The sequence below is a fragment of the Merops nubicus genome, unplaced genomic scaffold (assembly GCF_000691845.1).
Source record: "Merops nubicus isolate BGI_N331 unplaced genomic scaffold, ASM69184v1 scaffold8983, whole genome shotgun sequence".
In the NCBI taxonomy this organism is placed as follows: Eukaryota; Metazoa; Chordata; class Aves; order Coraciiformes; family Meropidae; genus Merops; species Merops nubicus.
The window spans coordinates 100,757-113,987 of record NW_008598238.1 but is presented as its reverse complement, the minus strand read 5'-3'; positions in this window follow the sequence as shown (position 1 = coordinate 113,987).

Here is a 13,231-nt window from a genome sequence, read left to right as displayed (position 1 = left end):
TAGCACACATGCTGGCTACAGGGACTTTAATTTTGGGGACTTTTTAAGATAAAGGGTGGGCTTAAGTGTTTGAAAACTGTTCATTTCCCAGGTTTTTGAAGGTGATCTCTACACAGACACAAAGCTTCCTAACCTTTCTTGCTGGGTTAGTTCATGTAAACAGGTGAGCATATGACATGGGAAGTCATCTGTGAAGATCCTCTAGAGACCTTCAGAGGTTCTTACCTGTCTGCAGAGGCTCTGTAGAGACTGCAGGGGCTTTTCTGTGCATAGTGGCTCATCTCCTGTCCTTTTTTTCCTTCTGACCTTTCCTCATCACTGTAGATCTAAGGGCCTAGTGCCTAAGTTAGTCACTATGTCTAAAATACTTCTATAATTCAACTTAAATAGAGAAGATCCTTGGCTTCTGTGCACAGCAGAAAGTTCTGTCAATATTAAACTTCTGCTTTCTAGCACTGAGATTTGAAATTGTTGTTACATTAGCTCCCAGTGTGAAATCACCCTGAGAGTCCTACTTATGATTTATTTGATAAAACAGCACTTCTGTGTTTCCTATGAGATTGTCCCACTAGAAACATTTCATTTTTCTGCTTGAATCAGAGCTGGACCCAGCTATGCCACTGGATCTGAGTTCTCTGAGGTAGATTCTGTCTGGTATCCTGCTTCAAGCTCCTTTGCAGAGGCAAGTCAGGGACCAAAAGTGAAGTTCTGCATTGCTGCTGAAGGGATTCAGATGCCTGGTCCCAAAGGGCAGTTTTGAAAACTGATGTTCAGGTTGAACATCATATTGGGTCTGTCTCAAGGGCTACAGAGCTGATGTTCAGGTCCCTGCTGCTGCAGCACAGAGGAGGGCAGGAGGGACCTCCCTGGCTCTGAAGCTTTCCAAAACATGCTGGCAAAGGTGAGAACACTAACCTCAAAAGGCCATGGTAGAGATGAAGGGAACTTTATTTCCTCCTAAACCAAGTATCCAGGCATCCAGAAGACTTGTGAAATGCTGCAAGTAGACTTAGTTTTGTGTCTGGATTGTGGAATAAGGCTCATTACCTTCTTTTTTTTTACTTCCTTCTGCTTTACATGTTGTCTGAATATAACATTGAAGACAAGAAATCTTCCTTCTGCTTTACATGTTGTCTGAACGCAACAATGAAGACAAGAAACAAGCAAACACAACAATGAAGACAGTAAAGCCACCTAATGACATGTATGGATTTTCAGTTTCTTTGTTTTAGAGGCTTTTCTGGATTTGTTGATGAATTCCAACTATAGGTTTATATCCTAGCATCTAATTGCTCTGTGATAATGATTGAGACAAAGCCTTGTGTGGGTTTGATGCCAGTGAGGTCATCAGGAAGCTCCTTGTGGAATAGCAGCTGCAGGGAGTGCTAATGTAGGAAATTGATAAGGAAATAGGATGGGCTAAATCACTTTCCTGGAGTGCTTATCTGTCACTTGGGCTTCTCTAAAACCTTCTAATAGTGTGCAGACCCTGCTAGCACATCTTACAATGTGCTGCTGATTTCTCATAGAGACTGAGTGTTCCTCAGAGGTGTTGATGGCTGAAGTGACCTTCATCTGTACAATTCATGCATATGAATTCACCACACAGCCCCGTGTGACCCCAGAGGGTCCTTTTAAGGGCAAAGGGATAATCCATACCCCCTGTCCGTTCTGGGGCTCCACAGGATTAAATGTGTTTTATAAAATGAGGCAAAATGTGTTGTTTGTGATTCCTTTTTTTTTTATTAAAAAAGAATTCAGAGGCAGCTAAATGGGAAGAAGCCAAAAAAACATATGGAGAAAATAGTATCCAAAAAGCCTGGTACATGCTAGAAAACAAGCAGTGGAACAGGAACAATAACACAAAAATCAATAGGAAAAAAGGCATATACTGAATCCAATTAAGCTTGCATTGATTATAGAGAGGAAAACAAACCCAGTTTTTACTTCTTCCTCTAATATTTGTTGCTGAGAATGTTGTCTTTACTTTCAAAAATCTCAGAATCAGTTTCCTTGCTATTCTGCTTTCTCCTCTGAGAATGTGCCACACATTGGTCATTTATCTCAGAATAAAATTAAAAAATAATAAGAAGCCACTAAAACAACTTTCAGTTTTGAGAACTAAAAGCATGATCAAAGAACTGAAAGAAGAATTAATAACAATGGCTACAAAAAGGACAATAATTTCAAGCCTTGCTTCAGATTTATCTAAGGAAAGTTCAGAGCAGGGCTAAGGAAGGACAGAAAATGAGAAATATGTTTCTCCTCAGCAGTGGAGGAGAAATTCAGGGCACACCCAAGGGCCTAGCCAATATTTCAGTTAAAATTCTGAAGGATAGAAGCTATCACCAGCTGTGCCAAGGCATTTTTATTCATCTCTCTCCTCCTTTCCTACCTAACATTTCCAGGTGATCAAATTGTTCTGGCTGCTGTAACAGGTTTTACATCCAGAACCACGTCCATGGGCAAACCTGGATCAGACAAGTAGGTTAAAAGTAGACAGTAAGGTAGTCTTTAGATTTTTTTAGGATTTATGGCTCTAAATTTCATAAGCAAGATAATTAAAACCAGCTAATGAGAGAAAAAACAATCCACTGGCATAATGAAAACATCTGTTCTGCCTTTGACTTACTGTGTTACTAGTTCTGAAGCTTTGTTGACTTTCTAGTTCTGAAGCTTTGTTGACTTTCTAATCAAAGTGAGGATGATTTCAGTATTAGAAGTAAAAATCCAGCATAAAATGAGTAAATTCAGAAAAAAAATGAGTAAATCCAGACTGTGCAATGGTACAAATCTCTGAATTTTGGGAGAGCTCTGAGAATGCTACTGTTTGGGGTTTTTTTTCCTAATAACTGTGAAGCATCTATTCACAAAATATTTTTATTCATTTCCTTGGGCTGAGGTTAATCTCTCTTCACATCTAAGATCTAAAAGTTTGGGGCATGGTCTAAGCTTGTTATCCAGTCTGCCTCTGAAAACACTGGATGTCTAAGGCAGATATTTAAGAAGGTGGAAGGAATCCCTTTTTAAATGTACTCCTCTCTCAGCCAATGTCAAATCTTAAAGGGCTCATCTCAGTGTGAGGCAGTTCAAGTTAAGCCAGAGGAATCCAGATCCACAGAGCATCTGTTGATATCAGTGGTAATATATCAGAGAACTGGCTTCAAAATGTTCATACACTCAGTAGTTTGGGGCACTGATGGGACATGGAAATCCACGAGCACTTCTTGCACCACTGAAACATCCTTTTCTCTGGTTTCTTTATTTTGTTTTGTCTTGTTTTTTATCCTCTCACTCGAGTGAGACTTCAGCATGAAAACCATACAAATTGTGTTATAAAGGGGAAAATAAGCAATGAACCAGTGTAGTCACAGGGGAAGGCAGAAGGAAATCATCTTCCATTTCAATATAAAATAATGATTTTAGGCACTAGGAAAACAGCCTGTGGGAAGGGTGGGACAATGGAAAAGGAAAGTGATGGTGTAGCAGTGCTGACCTCCAACCTCAGAGGTTACAACCTGGTGGAAAGCCTTAACTTTTTCATCTGAAAGCTCTCTGAGCTCCCACAGGACACAGATCCCACCTGCCAAGACTCAGGCAGGGCTGTGCCTGAGCTGAGGTGTTACTCAGCTCAATTTGGAAAACCTTGAACTGAACTATTGAAATGGAAGTTAGCAAAATTCGAGCAGCCGAGCAAGATCCCAGCTTTGGACTTGGGTGTCTGTGTGTTCTTTGCCAGTCCCAATTTTGGTAAGCCCCTTGGGCTCTGCTGATGCTGTGGGCTGTGAAGGATGCCTGCCAGCTTCTGCATCCCTGCCACTCAATCCAGGCATGTGCCATCTGCCTCTCCTGCCCAGGCTGTGCTCTTCAGCCAAAGAGTAGTCAGGGACATGAGCTAGAAGACAGCAAGTTTCAACAAGTCCCCTAAATGGGTTTGGGGGGGTCAGGACTGGGTGAAGGAGGGTACCATGGAGGACATGCAGAGTAGAATGAGTGACCCCTCAGGCCAGAGGAGTAGGGACAATATATTCATGGTGGATATTGAGGGAGGAATATTGAATATTGCTATATTCAGAACAGACGTGGCCTCTCTGACTTTGGACCAGGTAAACTAAACATGCAAATGAGTAAAGTTTCTGAGGAGAATAAATGTTTTCTAATCAATTTCCATTAGATAGAAAGGTTTTCTGGCTAAGTAGGTGGCAACCTTTGCTGCCAATGAATTAATAATGAATTCATACACCTACTTCATGCCCATCAGTTGTTGTCAGAAACCTGTGCTGGTCTGGAAGCCCTTTTTCCAAACTGAGAGTGAGTGGCCAGGCTGCAAGCAGGTGGATCTGTCTGGATCTGTCCTGGCCTGTGGCTCATGACACGTGCTCGTGCCATGTCACATCACCTCATCCCCTCACAGAAGTTAAATGTCATACAGTGTCACAGCTTCACCTAAAACAGCCCCACAGTTTCCAGATTAGGTACTACATAGCATGAGCAAAACAAATCCCTCATCTGATAGGCTGTTTTAGCAGTTAGCAGCCACATCAGAAGTTGAAGGCAATATTCATGCAAATGAACAGCTCCAGCATAATTTATTTGGAACCTCTCTGGGGCTTATTCGATGATTATTTCCATAAATCATTTTGTTAGGTGTTAAATCTTTTGAACACTTCTGTGCAACACTCAGAACCACAACAGCTGAGGTGAAAGAGCATGGCCCACGAGGGCCACAACAAAACGTCCAGAGGAAGCTCACAGACTGGCAAAGAAGGCAGGAAAAAGGATTCCCCCTGCAAACTGCTTAAGTCATCTCTCCAGGGCTAGGGATTTTTGCTCCTGGACACGTAGAAGTTGCTTCCCTTCTCCTCCTGCTGCTCTGTGTTGGGCATTCAGGGAAGGTGGGGAGGGAGAGGCAGAGCTGTGCCCTCCCTGCCAGGCTGGGTGCCACTCAATATCCAGTATGGGAATTCCAGATATTCCTTTCCCTTGTCCCAGCTACATCCACACCTTGCTTATTGTCTCCCTCATAGGATGGGGCTTGTGAAGGAGTGGGGAGCACTCCTTGCATGCAACTCACCCATTCTGAAAGCCTGGGTGCCATGTGGCATTTGGCAACAAGCAGGAGATGATGGAGATGGGATTTAAGGAGGGAATGAAGCCTCTGAGATAGCAGCCAGGAGGATCAGCTCCACCACATCAGAACCTTCTGTGTGACTGCTGAGCATCTGCCTCTCCTCAATGGCTCATGAAACCAAAAAGCTTTGAGAGTTTCCAAAGGCTTCTTGGAGATGATAGTTGCCTTCTTTCAAGACTGGAGTCCCCCCATCATTCCCTCCTTTTGCCTTCCTGTTCCTCCTCCAGATGAAATGTCTAATACTTACCAACCAAATCATTAACTGAGTTAAGCATTTTAATAGGCTAAGTAATTATAGCCCATGGTCATAATAAATGATAGGGAGCAGGGATTTTTTTGATTAAGAACTGTTTTCCCATCCCTGTGTAGCACACGACCTTCAATGTATAGGTCATATTTCTTGCCCTGAGGGCACCACTTCCCTTTATACATATATATAAAAATGTTAATGATGCACTTGTAATCACATGGCTGCTTTTGAATGAGTCTCATTCCAGATTTTCCCTGAAGGGTTTAATTATACAGGTTTTGGGGGGAATTACACCCAGTTGTAATCCTGGGGTCTTCTAGTGTGGCTGATGGTTCATTTGAGCACCCGTGCTCCTGACCAGGCGTGCACAAAGAAATGCTGCAACACTGAAGAGAAAAGCTTAATGAGCATACCTGCAAACTGAACCTCTTCACAGCAATTAAAGGTGTCTTTCTGCAGAGCAGCAGAACAGAATTCTCAGCTGTCCCTTTAATGTGGGAAGAATATATGGTCTCAGGGGGTTTTGTTATACAATTTTATGTAAATATACTTGTTTTTCAGTCACAGCTATTTTAAAAAAATAACCAAATCAAAAGATCTTCCCCTCATATCCTTCTGTTAAAGGTCTGGGTCAAAGTCTGACATCTGCTGCCCTGCTATCAATCTGGATCCATGGATTCCAGTGGAGTAGCTCTGGGTTTATACGAACCCCAACGAGAGCTAATTTGGCCATCTAAATATGTAATTGTTCTTAGTGTAAAAAAAAATCTATTAATCCCTCCCAGCAGTCACTGATTGTGGCATTTTAACAATCACAGCCAGCACGATGGAGTGTTCTCAGTGCTGACAGATGGTCACTGTGTTACAGAACAGCCCCCAGTAAATGATGACCATATCCACATCAGAGAGGGAAAATAGTTCTCTATTTTATGCTCCTTTTCTTGCTGCACATAGCGAAGCAGAAATGTGTCTTTGACCCCATTTTATACTGATCCTGAAAGGCCCAAACCTCCATTTGAATGAAAAGGGGTAAGAATAGGAAAGCAGAAATGTTCCAAGTTGCTTTTATTTGTGAGCTTGCCTATTTGTCTGCCTCTAATAAACCATCAGGACTTTGTGGTTCGTGTTTATTTCACAGTACACAGTCCCCTTAGGGCACTAATGGAGCTTCTTTTGAAAGATGCCAAGTGAATTCAAGGCAAAGATATGGTTAAATAGTTACAAGAGGAGAAAACAGGTTACAGGATGAGTTAGAAGAAGCTACAACTCTGCTTCCCAGGAGGAGTGCGTGGTGGGCTGTGTGGCTGGGACAGTACACAGTCCCCTTAGGGCACTAATGGAGCTTCTTTTGAAAGATGCCAAGTGAATCCAAGGCAAAGATATGGTTAAATAGTTACAAGAGGAGAAAACAGGTTACAAGATGAGTTAGAAGAAGCTACAACTCTGCTTCCCCTTAACAGGAGGAGGGTGTGGTGGTCTGCGTGGCTGGGAGACCTCATTCTAACCACCAAGCTCAGGACCATGATGTGTACTGAGAGCTGATTGCACTCCCAGAGCTGTGAATTTACTGATGTTACCAGTGATGCCACAGAAATGATGTCTGTAACGTCTGCATGCTCAATAGATGCCTCAAAAAATGCTGGTCGTAGGTGCGCTAGGAGCAGCACAGGAGAAATAGGAATAGTCAAATCAGAAGAAGATCAATTGAGGGAAACAAGTTGTCTTGCTTCAGCTTATTGATCAAGGAGTTAAAATCTACCCACTGACCACATGCAGACCTCAATTTTTGAAGAATAAGGGGTTGATCAGTCACTGCCTTCATTCCTGATGCACGAAGTCTCCGCTGAGCTGAAGTGATGAAGCACAACTGGAGAAAATGAATACACAGCTATTTACATAGTGACTGCTCAGGAGTACAAACAAGTAGCTAAGCTGGTTTTTGCTGGTTTCTTTTCTTTTGTAGAAAGAACAGGTAGAGCTAAACACATGGGAAGAAGAGATCTGTCAGATAAGAACGTGCCTGTCAGCTCTCAGAGCCAAACTATCCTTCAGCAGTAATTTTCAGCCTCATCTTGCACCACCTACAGCAAAACCATTCCTGACCACCACCGAGTCCTTGTGCTGACCCTGGCTGCTCACCACACTTGCACATCACCACGTTTTAATGTTTGGTGTCTTCAGCTGGATTATTTTGCTGCCTTTTACTTCACGATCAGGGGGAAAAAAGCAAAACTTCCCAAACCAGAAGCATCTCCTCTACAGAAGCTGACAGGGCACGTTCTGCATGGAGTTGACTACTGTGGAGGTCAATGATCAGACTGAAATCAGAAACTTCCTTGGGTCTGAGTGACCCCTTCCAGTTGCAAGTGCTCCTGGGCTGAACTTTGTGAGTTTTCTCTGCCTCTATGTGTTTAAACCAGTAATCATGCTGAACTAGGTGCTGCAATTAGAAGCAAGATCTGTGCTTTTATTAGAGGCCATAATGAGTTCTCAGAGCCAGTCACTTGACCCTGGCAAGTGGTGGGAAAGCTTTTCTGTGGTGGTTCCCACTTGTTTCTGATAGAGAAGGAGCCTCTTGAAGATCAACTGATCTCAGCAAAGGTGAGAGACACTCTCATCTCTATTAAGTAACCATTTATAATTGAGAAGAGCAGTTAGGAAAGCAGCAGCATGTCTTTTGTCTTCTATAGATGGGACAACACTCAATGCTTAAACTAAGTGAGCACTTTTGCTGCCACTGGCTGGCAATTTGAGAGAAATCCTGTGGGGAAATGAGTGCAGGGCTTCACCACTTGCCAGAGAGCTGCCACAGCTCCCCCTTAGCCAGCAGGCTCACAGCCTTTGAAAGCTGAATGATTCCAGGGGTTCACCTCACCCTATTTTGAAGGTGGCATCTTCATGTGAAAGCTGCAACAAAGACAGATCTTGTTAATGGCAGTAGCTGGAGTGCAAGGAATACTTCTGGCTCTTGGCAGCTTCAAGACATTTTTCATTGTCATAAGGTAGTTTATCATTGTTTGTAACTTAAATATATTAAACCAAAGTCTTGTTCTTCTAATTAAAGCCACAGATGACTGCTCTGTCCTACTCCTGTCACATTCAAACACCAGACATCCTCTTGCCCAGCTCATTTGTGAGGCTCAGACCAGTCTGTTAGGGAGGGTCTGTACCCAAACCAGCTAGAGATGGGTTTAATCCAAACAACCTACATGGACTTATCTTCCTCAAAGTATGTGACATCCACTTCCCTACTTTTTGGAATATTTTCCTGACCAGCAGGTTATACAAGGTTGTGAGATATAGGAGCTATACCTCCATAGCTGTTCATTTAACAGCTGTGGCTATTTCTCTGCCACAGCTTTCCAGCCTACTTTCTTCACATCTGGACACTGAGAGAGTTACATTCCCATTCTCATTTTCAGAAATATTTAAGCAATTTGTATTAAGCAGGAATTAGAAAGAGCCTGGAGCACATTTCTGCACTTTCTTTGGGCGTGTATGACAGATTCAGCACTTTTTTTTTCTCTAATCTAATGATTACAGGAGACCACTGACTACGTAGCTGTGTAGACTGAGAAGGGCCCAGAGCTCAAATACAACCAGTGAGGGTACAAGCATGAGCTAACAGAATCATAGAACCAGCTGGAAAAGGTGAAAAACATGTTGAAAACATTGAAATATTCTATTTCAGTATTTTTAAAGAAGAATGTTTCATTTCAAAAATTAACCTAAAGGTTTCGCTGTAATTTCATTTGAACACTTCTTTTTAAGCTGGAAAAGGTGAAAAACATGTTGAAAACATTGAAATATTCTATTTCAGTATTTTTAAAGAAGAGTGTTTCATTTCAAAAATTAACCTAATTTTTAACTAATTTTTAATTAATGTAATTTCATTTAAACACTTCTTTTTCTTTTTATTTATTTAATTTTTCTCTTTTTTCTCCATCTATCATCACAGGTAGTGAGTTCAAAGATACCTTTGAGCCTGACAACCCCTTTGGTGAAGAAGATTTTTCCTAATGTCCAACCTAAACCCCTCGTGGTGCAACTTGAGGCTGTTTCTTCTTGTCCTGTCACTTGTTCCTTGGGAGAACAATCCCATCCTGACCTCCCTACAAAAGCCTGCTTGAAAATTAACCTAAGTTCACAGGAAAGAAAATTAGAAAGGTCTAAGAGGAGATTTTATTCAGACATATGAGAACCAAACCAAGCTACTTATGGTTGAGTACTTCTAGCTAGTTCAAGATGGGTTTTCTTGTTTACTGTAATAAATCAAGAAGCCTCAAGAAGCCAAATCATGACTTGACAAAATCTTGAATCATAGAACCCTTTAGGTTGGAGGAGACCTTTCAGATCATTAAGATCATCAAGATCTTTGCCTAAGCCACTTCACAGCAAAATCCACGACGTGGCCAAATTCAGCAAACGTCCTCGAGATGGAGGAGAGGCCCCAAGCAGAGCTGGGAGGACAGGCAGTCTTTGCTAATGAGCTAATTCTCACAGCCACAGTGGAAGTCAGCACTGGGATTTATTTATTTCCTCCCAAAATGAAAAACCTGAGTGTACAGAGAACAGCAAAGCTGAAAGAGAAGCATTTCCTTCTTGCCCTCCTGTTTTGTTCAGCTACTGTCCAATGGTGATGCTCAGGTCCTGTTTGCTTCTTAAAAACTAGATGTTTAGAACACAAAGCCATGAAATGTTTAATACCACCCTGGAAAACTGACTTTATACAGAGTTTAGTTACATTTATTGTTTAACAAGTGAATGGCAAAACTTCTTTTAGGTTCCTCAGAGCATTTCAGATCTTAGCAGGCTTTAGAGATAAGAGTTAACAGGATTATTGGGGTGTCAATAGCACAGAGCAGAATTAAAAACTACAATGAATAAGGCTAATTACTACCACTTTAGAACTAGGCTACAATCTATTACTCTGTCTTAACAAGTGAATGAAATTCTCTGTCCCACACACAAAGGATCTGCAGAATGATCAAGTTATTCACGAAAATAAGCCAACCTCTTGGATCAAAAAGGATCACTGGCAAATAGGCCAATGTGATTCACTCATCCAACAAGCAGGCTATTGTTTTGTAAACAATACAAACGTTTAAAAGGCTCATCACTTCATGCTGTACACAGGTTGGGGTTTTTTTTTGGTAAAATATTGGTGCATGTGTTTCTCTGGACGTCTAAATCAGTTTTTAAAAGTAAAGTTTTGCTTAGAATCTGCAGTAGGAAAGTAACTACAGCAACTAAAACACACCAAGTGCTGTTTCAAGAGTAATACGTGAGGTTTACAAGCTTTAAAAATTCCTCCTGCCAACAGTTGTTGCTTTTCTGTTATTATGGTTTAATATGGTTTCAGAATTCCCTTGGCTTTGACAGCGTAGCACACACCTGATTTTTCTTCTGCTGAAGGACAGATGGATTTGTCAGAAGTTTTGTTTGTCTCCCATATTAAAAATGCAGCAATAAGGCACACTGTGGAGGAGTGATTATCTGAGGATAACCCCTGCTTCCTGAAACTGCTTTATTGCAAGGATAAATACATTTTAGATTGCTCATTGGACATTAAGGGCATTAGCATGCTCGTAGAGTTTAATCTTTCCCTTTAGAATATTAAATTCATAAGGCTTTTTTTTTTTTCCTTTCCATTCTAAGCTATTTTTTAATGTGCAAGAGAGGATTTCATAGGCTCAAGAAAAACTAATGGCTGGTGCACACTCCACTGGGGAGATTAATTTACAAGCCCTGTACAGTTCTGCTCAAACTACCCCTCACCATTTCAAAATGTCAATAGTATATTTTCCCAGCCCTGTAAACACATTTTGATACACAATATAAACTTTAATGGTAGCTTTAAGACACCTCTGGGGTTCGGGTTATTTAAGCAATAAGACACAGTAGGGTGTGAATTATGGTATAATAACTCCCCACCAACTGCATTGTTAGGCACGAGGCCAAAGGCCAAGGGACCAATGAATATGTTAGGTGTGAATTATGACATCATAAGTAACACTCTGGAGTGTCTTAGTGCCCTGAGAGAAATATTTAAAACATGTTTTAACACAAATGCTTTATTCCTAGATCAGTGGATTTTAATGGAGTAGCTGGAAAAAAAAAATCTTAAGGAAAAAGCCATAGGTTGGAATGAATAACTAAATTAAAAACCAAAAAGGGCTCACATCTTCTGCTGGGGAGTTTCTCCTAGTGCACTGTGACAACACACTTCAAGGAAGAGCCTCCAAAAATATATGTCTTAGTTAAGTTTGAAAAAAAAACCAGAAGAAAGGCTTTCTGCACAAGGGGAATCATCTGCTTTGCTCACAGTCTGGGGAATGAAATCAGGTTTCTGGCTTCTCCTGCCTCACTGTATTGATCAAACTGCTAGGAAAGCTCCACACCACTCTCCACACTTGGTTCCTACTGCCATAAAGCAGTCAACAGTCCACAATACAGGCTCTGAAAGAGGAGCAAGAAGATTCCTTAGACCTCATTTGGGCTCCTGCAGCTGAGGCTGCTCAGGGCTCACACAGCTTCCAGCAGGCATTGCAAACACCAGTGTGCATTGGAGCCACATCCCACTTTAAACTCCATTCTCAAGCCCATTTGACAAATGTATTCTCTCCCCTCAGGGAAATCCCACATCCCAAGAGGGTTGTCTGGAGACAACACGAGCTCACCTTACCAAGAGCCAGCTCTGTGCTGCAGGAGGTCCCTTGGCACGACCCCATCTGGCCTCTCAGTCAGTTTTTGCAGCTCGCTGCTGTGGATTGATGGCTACCAGTTGCCCAGTGAGGTAGAGGGGATGAGTTAGCAACAGGACAGAGCTTGCCAGAGGACTATTTGCCAGGCTCATCTGAGGAGCAGCAAGCCCGAGGGCACGTCTGCAGGTCTCAGTGCAGTGTTCAGGGCTGTGGGCATCATTCTGGCTCTGTGGAGTGATGCTGTGCCATACAGGGATCACAACTCCCAGCCTGGAGGCAATGGAGTTGCAAGGTTTAATTAGCTCACTTGCATCCAGTTTTGGAGCCATTTCATTTCCCTCTCACAGAGTGTGTCCCTGATTAGCTGAGAAAAAACCCAGAAACCTCAATTCTTCCAGGCAAAGCCTGGTTCTGATGTAATTGCTTAGCAGGTGAGGGTTGTTTTCTGCAGGACCTCACCAGGGTTAGCTGCCCCTCCTGGGTAAAGTCATCATCTGTGGCCCTGTGTATCTGCTGAAGGAAAGATTCAGACTCTGAAGTCCCTGCTTCTCCATGAAATAGAAATGGATAATCTTAGAGAGGACTTCTGTGAAGAAAACAGTGGTAAAATTCCAAATCTCACCTGCTATCTCCCCTTCCTTGTCCACTCAGAATGTCTCTTTTAATCTCCAGCAAGAGCAAGTGCTTAATTCTGCCTACAGCTTGATGATACTCGTGGGAACAATTTGAGTTTTGCTGCTTCCCTGCAAAACCAACCCAACCAGCATGTGACTGCTTCTCACCAGTCAGCCTGCTTGAAGCTTCTGTCAGAGGTGATGGAAAAACCCACTTCTCTAAGCAGGAGTTTTTTTTATTTCCTAACAACCTCCAGCCAAGAGTGAGCTCACTTTTTTTTTAAAACCTATCTTACATTTGGAAATATTAGTTTTACATCCACTTGCAAAATTACAAGCACTTTTTCCTGGATCCCAATAGGAAGGGGGCAAGCAGCCAAGAAAAGTGTTTCACACTGGCTTTACATACTCTGAGAGCTTAAAATAAGCAGCCCCTGACAAAATACCTGTGTGTACATATAAATTACACCTTTTAGTGGCAAAGCAGCATTTCAAAGACTGCTGAGCAGTAGCTCAGTCTCCAGCAGCATGT